The sequence below is a fragment of the Bos grunniens genome, chromosome 6 (genome assembly GCF_055505025.1).
Source record: "Bos grunniens cultivar Pamir isolate PY7600 chromosome 6, Bosgru_T2T1.0, whole genome shotgun sequence".
Classification (NCBI taxonomy): Eukaryota; Metazoa; Chordata; class Mammalia; order Artiodactyla; family Bovidae; genus Bos; species Bos grunniens.
In genome coordinates, this window is record NC_141170.1 from 35,556,553 (window position 1) to 35,564,844 (window position 8,292).

General features: G+C 35.1%; 1 long non-coding RNA gene across 1 annotated transcript in view; it reads left to right on the forward strand.

Annotated features, from left to right (window-relative positions):
• Positions 1-8,053, forward strand: part of LOC147370587 (uncharacterized) — a 74,344-nt gene extending 66,291 nt beyond the window's left edge. The window contains exon 3 of the long non-coding RNA XR_015166027.1: positions 7,089-8,053. This is a non-coding gene — a long non-coding RNA (uncharacterized LOC147370587). The remainder of the gene's footprint in view (positions 1-7,088) is intronic.
• The last annotated feature ends 239 nt before the right edge of the window (positions 8,054-8,292 follow it).

Here is an 8,292-nt window from a genome sequence, read left to right on the forward strand (position 1 = left end):
AACCATAGCCTTGACTAGACGGACTTTTGTTGGCAAAGTAATGTCTCTGCTTTTCAATATGCTATCTAGGTTGGTCATAACTTTTCTTCCAAGGGGTAAGTGTCTTTTAATTTCATGGCTGCAGTCACCATCTGCCGTGATTTTGGATCCCCCAAAAATAAAGTCTGACAGTGTTTCTACTGTTTCCCTATTTCCCATGAAGTGATGGGACCAGATGCCATGATCTTAGTTTTCTGAATGTTGAGTTTTAAGCCAACTTTTTCACTCTCCTCTTTCACCTTCATCAAGAGGCTTTTTAGTTCCTCTTCATTCAGTCACGTCCAACTCTTTGTGACCCCATGGACTATATTCTCCAGGCTAAAATACTGGAGTGGGTAGCCGTTCCCTTCTCCAGGGGATCTTTCTAATCCAGGGATCCAACCCAGGTCTCCCTCAAAGCAGGTGGATTCTTTACCAGCTGAGCCACCAGAGAAGCCCAACAATTCCTCTCTGTACGTATCCAAATTTATCCATCACTCAAGTACAAATGCACAAAACTTCTATAAAGACTTTTATGATTTCTAAACCAAGTGTAAATTGCCCCTCTCTAAAATCCTGTCTTAATTTAGTTGTTTCAACTACTCATTTCAACACTGAAGTTGATTTGTTTGGGTTCATACTTACCTTTTTCTGATAGACCGTTCCCTTAAGGAGCTTACAATCTATGTATAACTGAACCTTGTAGTGAATACTCAATACATATTGAGAAATAGAAAGTGTGTGAATGGACTGAATGACATTTCCAGTCATGATATCAGTGTGTAAATGAATGTATTATTTTGTTACTTCCTCTGAACAAGAAAAGGAAATTTTATAGTGTTAGTATTGTATTCTCTAGAACCAGCTTTAATCATAGTAGATTTATGCACTGAAGTTACTAGTAAATCCCTTTTAGTATTGATCCTGTTAGAATAGTGAGTGACTGGACAATTTCAGTCTTGTAAGGTAGAACATTTAGCAGTGACATGTCAGAAGGACCTGTGCTCTATTAGAAGTAGCAGCAGATTTATTCCAGCATTTATCTAGTTTATGCAGAATTGCTAGTCTCTTTTGTCCTGTATATGACAGATTCATGCTTCTCTACATGTTTATTTCTAGATGAAGGGAGTTTTGAGGTCAATTTTCAGATTGTTAGAGAAGCTGCTGAGTTAAACTGATGAATGTTCGGGGTACTGTAACACTGTCTAAAATGCATTTTTTCTTCCATTAGCATATTTTAAAATGAGAAATGAACCTTTTAGAAATGGGCAGGTTCAGAAAAAGCAGATTATGACTGGGCTAGTTACACGAATCCAATTCCCTTGTAAATAAATGGAATCTTCAAAAATCAACAGTCTGAACTGATTTAAAGTCAACTGGAGTAAAAGCAACAGTTGCTATTTATTTGCTGATTATTATGTTCTAGATACTACCCTGGGTGGTTTAGCTCACAATTTTTGCAACATCCAGAAAGAAAAATAGCAGAACCATTTGGAAATCAGGAAAATAAGGTTCAATGTTGTGTGTGCTTACTTGCCCAAAGAGGTCAAAGTGAAAAGGCAGAATTCCAGCCAATATCATAACTAATTCTGTGCTTAATATGGCCTTTTCAATATATCACAATGTTTTTAAATAATGTTTGCTTACTTTTACCATAAATATAATTTTTTGAAGATTTATTTTGATGTAGAACCATTTTTTAAAGTCTTTATTGAATTTGTTACAAATTGTTTCTATTTTATGTTTTATTTTTTTGGCCACAAAGCATGTGGAGGCTTAGCTCCCTGACCAGAGATCATTTCATACCCCCTCTATAGGAAGGTGAAGTCTTAACCACTGAACCACCAGGGAAATCTCACCATAAATATAATTTTGAAACAGTTTTTGGTGGGAATTACAATACATAACTTTGATTGTATAATCCAGTCCTTGATTATATGTAATCTAATAATTTGTGTTCTATTAAATACATTTTATTCTCAAGATTCTAGGTATGATAGAGCTGTAATTTCCTTTTACCATTACCTGTTTTCACTTTTGACACTTAAGGTTGGTTGACTCCAGGGACTGGCAATAACATTGTCTGTGTAGACTTGACAACCAAGAAGAGTAAGATCACTCCATCTACAGACAATGTTAATTCATTCAATAACTATTTATTGACAATCTAATGAATGCTTATGTATCAGGCACTCTTTTTAGGGTCCATCATATTTGTATTCAAGGAGCTCACAAACCTCAGAGAGAGAAAACAGATACTTATTAAATAAAGAGTACTTACAGTATGTCAGGAGTTGCAAAGCTATGTCTTAACTATGTGATTCCAAGCAGGTTCTAGATTTTAAAATATTTCAAGGGCTTTTAATATAAAAGACAGCAATATAGTTTATCTTAGTAGTATCAATTTAGTTGTGGGATTTTATACAATTTATTTCATATTTATAAACCTCAGCTTTCCTATTAAATGATAATTAACTGAATTCATAAGCCTGTTAAAATTAAATGAAGTAATGCTTGTGACTGAAACATGCTAAGCAGTTGATAAAGGTTTGCAAACATGTTATTCTCTTTTTGCAGAATCAAAATGCACATTGTGATCTAAGAAGTGAATTCTGCAGTAACATAGCTCTATTTAAACTTGTTTAATCCAGTCTCACTTAACTATGATACATTTTTTTCATATAATATTTATAATAACATGCATAATTATTATTTAAAAGAACACATTTTGGAAAATGCTGATGTAATGATATTCAAATGTCTGAATGTAAAATGAAAAAAAGAATGTCTATATTACATAATATGTAGATACATTTATAATAATTTTCATAATAATTTACACTCTTAAAAGGTCTTGATATTTAGTTTAGTGGTCAAGAAAAATAGTTGATGGCATAAAATCTTGGGTTTAATTTCTGGTGATTTATTAATTGTGGGGTTTTGAGAAATATTAGGTCTCTCTGAAGCCTCAGTTGTAAAACTGGGAAGATATAATACCCGTAGAGGTGTAGACAAGTGAAATAATGGAAGAAATATGTATTGTATAATGCCTAACATAAAAGTTCCTCAAAAAATTTAGCTGCTGACATTACTAGAAATTTCATCACTGTTTTAATGACTACTTTTAGAGTATTGACATGACCTATTCAAAATATTGATACTTTCACAATTTATAGTATTGTCACTTTCTATTATATGTGTACTATATATATTATATAATTCTAATGTTATGTATTGATAAGTTAAGTGGCCTAATAGAAATATCAGCGTTAGTCCGTGGAACGGAACACAAAATATCAATTCTCTAGCTCTTTTCTCTGTGTGCAGTTATATAGATCATTCCCAGTTTTGTATTATTAGAGAGAAGTGACATTTTCCCAGGATTGTTTTTCATGACATGGTGCTAACTTTTGCTGACTCTTATAATCTGGTTTGGTACTGAAGAGATATTCTAATAAAAGAACAATTTGTTTTTCCTTTTGTAATTATACAAATATCATCAACACTCTTAACCTAAATTTAAAATTCTAGTCTTTCCTCTCCTAAAAGCAACCCATAGGAGCTTATCTATTAATGTTAAATATGAAAAAATCCTAAGTGTTAACACCACTGACTTTCTGATGCAAGAATGGTATAAGGGAATATCATCAGTGGTGTGTAAATTGTAGATTACTTTTTTTTTTTCCAGTTTCATCCAGTGGTTTTACACTGATCCAGCTGGAACCTCCCTTCATTCGTTTCCTTTGTTGACAAGGGCTGTGTGATGCAGATAGCTTACAAAGGATAAGGGTAATGAGTGCTCAGGGAACAGGACAAAGCAGGGAGAGATCAAGCCTTGACCACTGTATCCCTGGTACACTTCTTAACACTGGAGCTAACTGAGATCATTCTTAAGAAAAAAAAAAAAAAAAAGCTTGCCAGCTGCTTCCAAATGGGAAGTCAGCAGCACCTGCTCTCCTACCAGTGAATCAGTTCTTTCAGTTAGCTGCTGATTGAACACTTTATGAGACTTTTTTTAAAAAGAAATTAAGATGTTGGGAGGGACAAAAAATCTTTCTGCATAAGAAAACAGTGAATAAGGGTTTATGTTTTGTATCTTTAAAACTACTGAATTTGAGTGGACTGAGGTAACGTCCCAGTTCTGGGCAAATGTGTATAAGCATTTGGGAAGGTAATAGAATTTTCATTATATTCTGAAATTGCCTAGAAAACAAAACAAAAATAGTGTTGAGACCCCTTAGCTTCTTTTCAAATCAAGAGAGTGAGGCCTACTATGCTGTTAATAAAGGCATTTTATTATGCAAATACTTCCCCCTCACCAAACATTTAAGTAAACATTTCTACAGAACATTGTTCCAAGTGCTATTTGCTTTCCCACTGACTTTTAAGGATACTTGTAAAACACCATGTTGGTTTGCATTATTTTCTTTAGAAAAATATCTGAAATTCAATAGCTATTTTAGCATTGTGCTCTCCATTTATTGCATTCCCAAGTGTCATTCAAAAGCAGTACCTGGGACTCATTTGGCATTTAGAATACTCATGCTTGATCATGAAGTGACAATAAGTTGAGTGAATTTTTGTTTCCTTTCAAAGATGTTTTCAATAGTTTTTGAAAAAAGTTATCAGATTTAGTGAGAAAAATGCAGGAACTGTGGAAATATGAGGCCAGTAAAATGTTCAATAGTATTTTCCCCTAACATTTATTTATTTAAACATATTAAAGTAGGCTATATGGGAATACACATGAACAAGATGCAAACTTTACCCTCAAAATATGTAGTATAGTAGGAAGGATAAAATGTTAATAATAACTATGTAAGATGTTAAGAGTTACAAAGAAGATATAAATAAAATCTTATGAGAGCACAGAAAAGGGTGGGATTATTTTTCAGTTGTGAATAATGAGGCATGTGTCTTGTAGTAGGTGTGTGAATAAATAAACTGGTACATCCAGACAATGAAATATTATTCAGCACTAAAGAAATGAGGTATCAAACCATGAAAAGACATGAAGGAAACTTAAAGGCATATTGTTAAGTGAAAGAAGCCAATCTGAAAGGGCTACATCCTGTATGATTCCAACCAGATGACAGTCTGAAAAGGTAAATCTATAGAGGTGATCAGAGGTTGCCAAGGGTTAGGGATAGAGGGATGAATAGGTGCACAGAGGAGTTTTAGGACAGTGAAAATACTCTGTAGGAAAATATGATGATGGGTACATGTCATTATAAATGTGTCCAAAACTAAGAAAAATATAATACCGAGTGTGAATTGTAAGGCAGGCTGTGGTTTGTCTGACCACAATTTATCAATGTAGTTTCATCATTTGTAACAATATTCCATCCTGGTGGGAATGCTGTGCTTGTGTGGAGGGCTTCCCAGGTGGCTCAGTGGTAAATAATCCATCTTCCAAGGCAGGAGATGCAGGTTTGAACCTGGATTCAGGAAGATTCCCTGGAGAAGGAAATGGAAACCTTCTCTAGGATTCTTGTCTGGGAAATCCCATGGACAGAGGCCTGGCAGGCTATAGTTTATGGGGTTGCAAAGAGTTGGACACATCTTTGTGACTAAACAACAACAAATGCATGTGTGGAGCCAAGAGAAATATGGGGAATCTCTATACTTTTCTCTCAGTTTTTTCTGTGAACTTAAAACTGCTCTAAGTAATATTTTTAAAACAGTAAGTCATGCTTGGGAGATAGAATTATTGCTTAGCCTGGAAGGAGCAGTATTTTTCCTTAGAGGTTTAAGATAGGCTCCTCAGAAGATCTCTCTAAAACAGAAAAAGTCTATCCTAGAAAAATATTGTCATCTCATCAAAATTATGATTTTTTTCACCTAATCAAAATGAGGAGAAGTCCATCACAGAATGATGGAAGAGGCCATGCTTAGGATGGATTTAAGAAGTACCAAATGTACCTTGGAAATACAGTGATATTGGAATTTGGGACAGAATTAGTGCTATGCAGATAAATGTTTAATTTCTGTCTTTGGTGAAAGAAAACCCATTTCACAGTGCTTGTCTTTTTTTTTTTTTTTTGGTGTAAATATTCTTACTTTGACAGATATCAAGCTATCAGTGCAGATATTATATCACTGAACACAGGGGAAAAAAGACATGCACATAATTAGCTCTTCTGTGTGTATTGTGGTCTTCAGGATGCCACTGAACCAAACCCTGAGATTAGACTGTGGGCACACTTAAATTTCACTACTTTGTAGACTGAACTCTGTTCTATGCTTAATACAAAAGCACTGAAATTTAAGAGCAGGTGAATAATATGACTTTTAATAGCGGTCAGGTTTTAAGTTGTGATTATGTGATTGGCCTGAAAAATACGCAGGTATAAAAGGCCTAAGAATGATACACAGGAAAAAAAATAGCTAATTAGGTATGTACAGTGAGAAAAAGGAAGACATCAAAGATGAATATTCTAATGCTATCATTTAAGTATTCTTGTGTTAAACTGCCTATATATCCAGAATTCTTTTTTGTTTCCTGGTTCAGTCTGTTCCTGAAAACTGCTTTACATTTTTTCTCAATAACTGCTTCATAAGTCTGTATGACAGTTGGGATTGTGGAGTAGGTATATCAATTACTGTCACTGAATCTACATTTTTAGAAACTAGTGAGAGCAGCCAATGCTATCAAAAGACAGAATTAAGATTCATCTAGAAAAGGGGGGAAACTGATACTGACACCATGTATGCTTGTGAGGAATTTGTTAAGAACTGTATGGAAAAGCACTTACCATGCAAATATGAATAAGGTTGCAAGTATGAATAAGGTAAATAATTATTAAGAGGCAAATAATGATAATTAAAAATGTTTTCTTGGCTGTGTTGAACGGGCAGGATGGTAAAAGTGAGATTTAATTGCATACTTTCATTCAATTTTATTGCCTGAAGAATCTTTGCAGCATGGAAATTCCTCATCTCCACTGGAAAGCTAAGAAATCTGACTCATGGAGCAGAGTATGCCTTCTAAAGTCACATAAGTCAGTACCAAAGCTTCAATCAGAATTAGATTGGGTAACTTACATGTCCTGTTTTGCTTTCCACCACAGCCATGAAATTAAAAGATGCTTACTCCTTGGAAGAAAAGTTATGACCAACCTAGATAGCATATTGAAAAGCAGAGACATTACTTTGCCAACAAAGGTCCATCTAGTCAAGGCTATGGTTTTTCCAGTGGTCATGTATGGATGTGAGAGTTGGACTGTGAAGAAGGCTGAGCATCGAAGAATTGATGCTTTTGAACTGCGGTGTTGGAGAAGACTCTTGAGAGTCCCTTGGACTGCAAGGAGATCCAACCAGTCCATTCTGAAGGAGATCAGCCCTGGAATTTCTTTGGAGGGAATGATGCTAAAGCTGAAACTCCAGTACTCTGGCCACCTCATGTGAAGAGTTGCCTCGTTGGAAAAGACTCTGATGCTGGGAGGGATTGGGGGCAGGAGGAGAAGGGGACGACAGAGGATGAGATGGCTGGATGGCATCACTGACTCGATGGATGTGAGTCTGGGTGAACTCCGGGAGTTAGTGATGGACAGGGAGGCCTGGCGTGCTGCAATTCATGGGGTTGCAAAGAGTCAGACACAACTGAGCGACTGAACTGAACTGAACAACTGTTTAAATAATAAAGTAAGAGTGAAAGTGGTGAAAGTTCTAAAATTTTTAAAAAGCACAATAAATCAAAACTATTAGTCAAGAAGAGCGGTATGGAGTCACTCTTCTAAGCCATATTGTTACTATTACCCCAAGAGCATCATGGTACTTGCTTTGCACTCTCACTTCTACAATTCACCTGTTATAATTTGATAAGTTTCAGCTTATTTGAACAATTCTAACCTGACTAACAATAATGAGGTGATTTACATGGTACTTTCCATCTGCATTCTCCACTCCAGCCCTGAATATTGGTGCCAGTAATGTCACCATATGTGAGGATTTGGGGGGAGGCTTGCATATATGAATTGGGTTCTTGAAGCTTCTGGGAAAATATCTTAATGAGCTAAGGGAAAAAATAGTTATTTAAAACAAAATATTTTCTTTGTCACTGACAGAATTAAAAAATGGTATTTTTTTTAACTTTTGGGGGTTGATATCTGTTTCTACTCATATATAACTATCTTAAAATATAAAAATTTGCATTCACCTACCAAATACCTGGTTATGTTATGCCTGAGTGAGGGTGTGGAATGGTGGTAGAGATAAGGGTATATATGTTGACACAAACTTTCCTAAACCATTAAGTATCACCTAAACCACTGT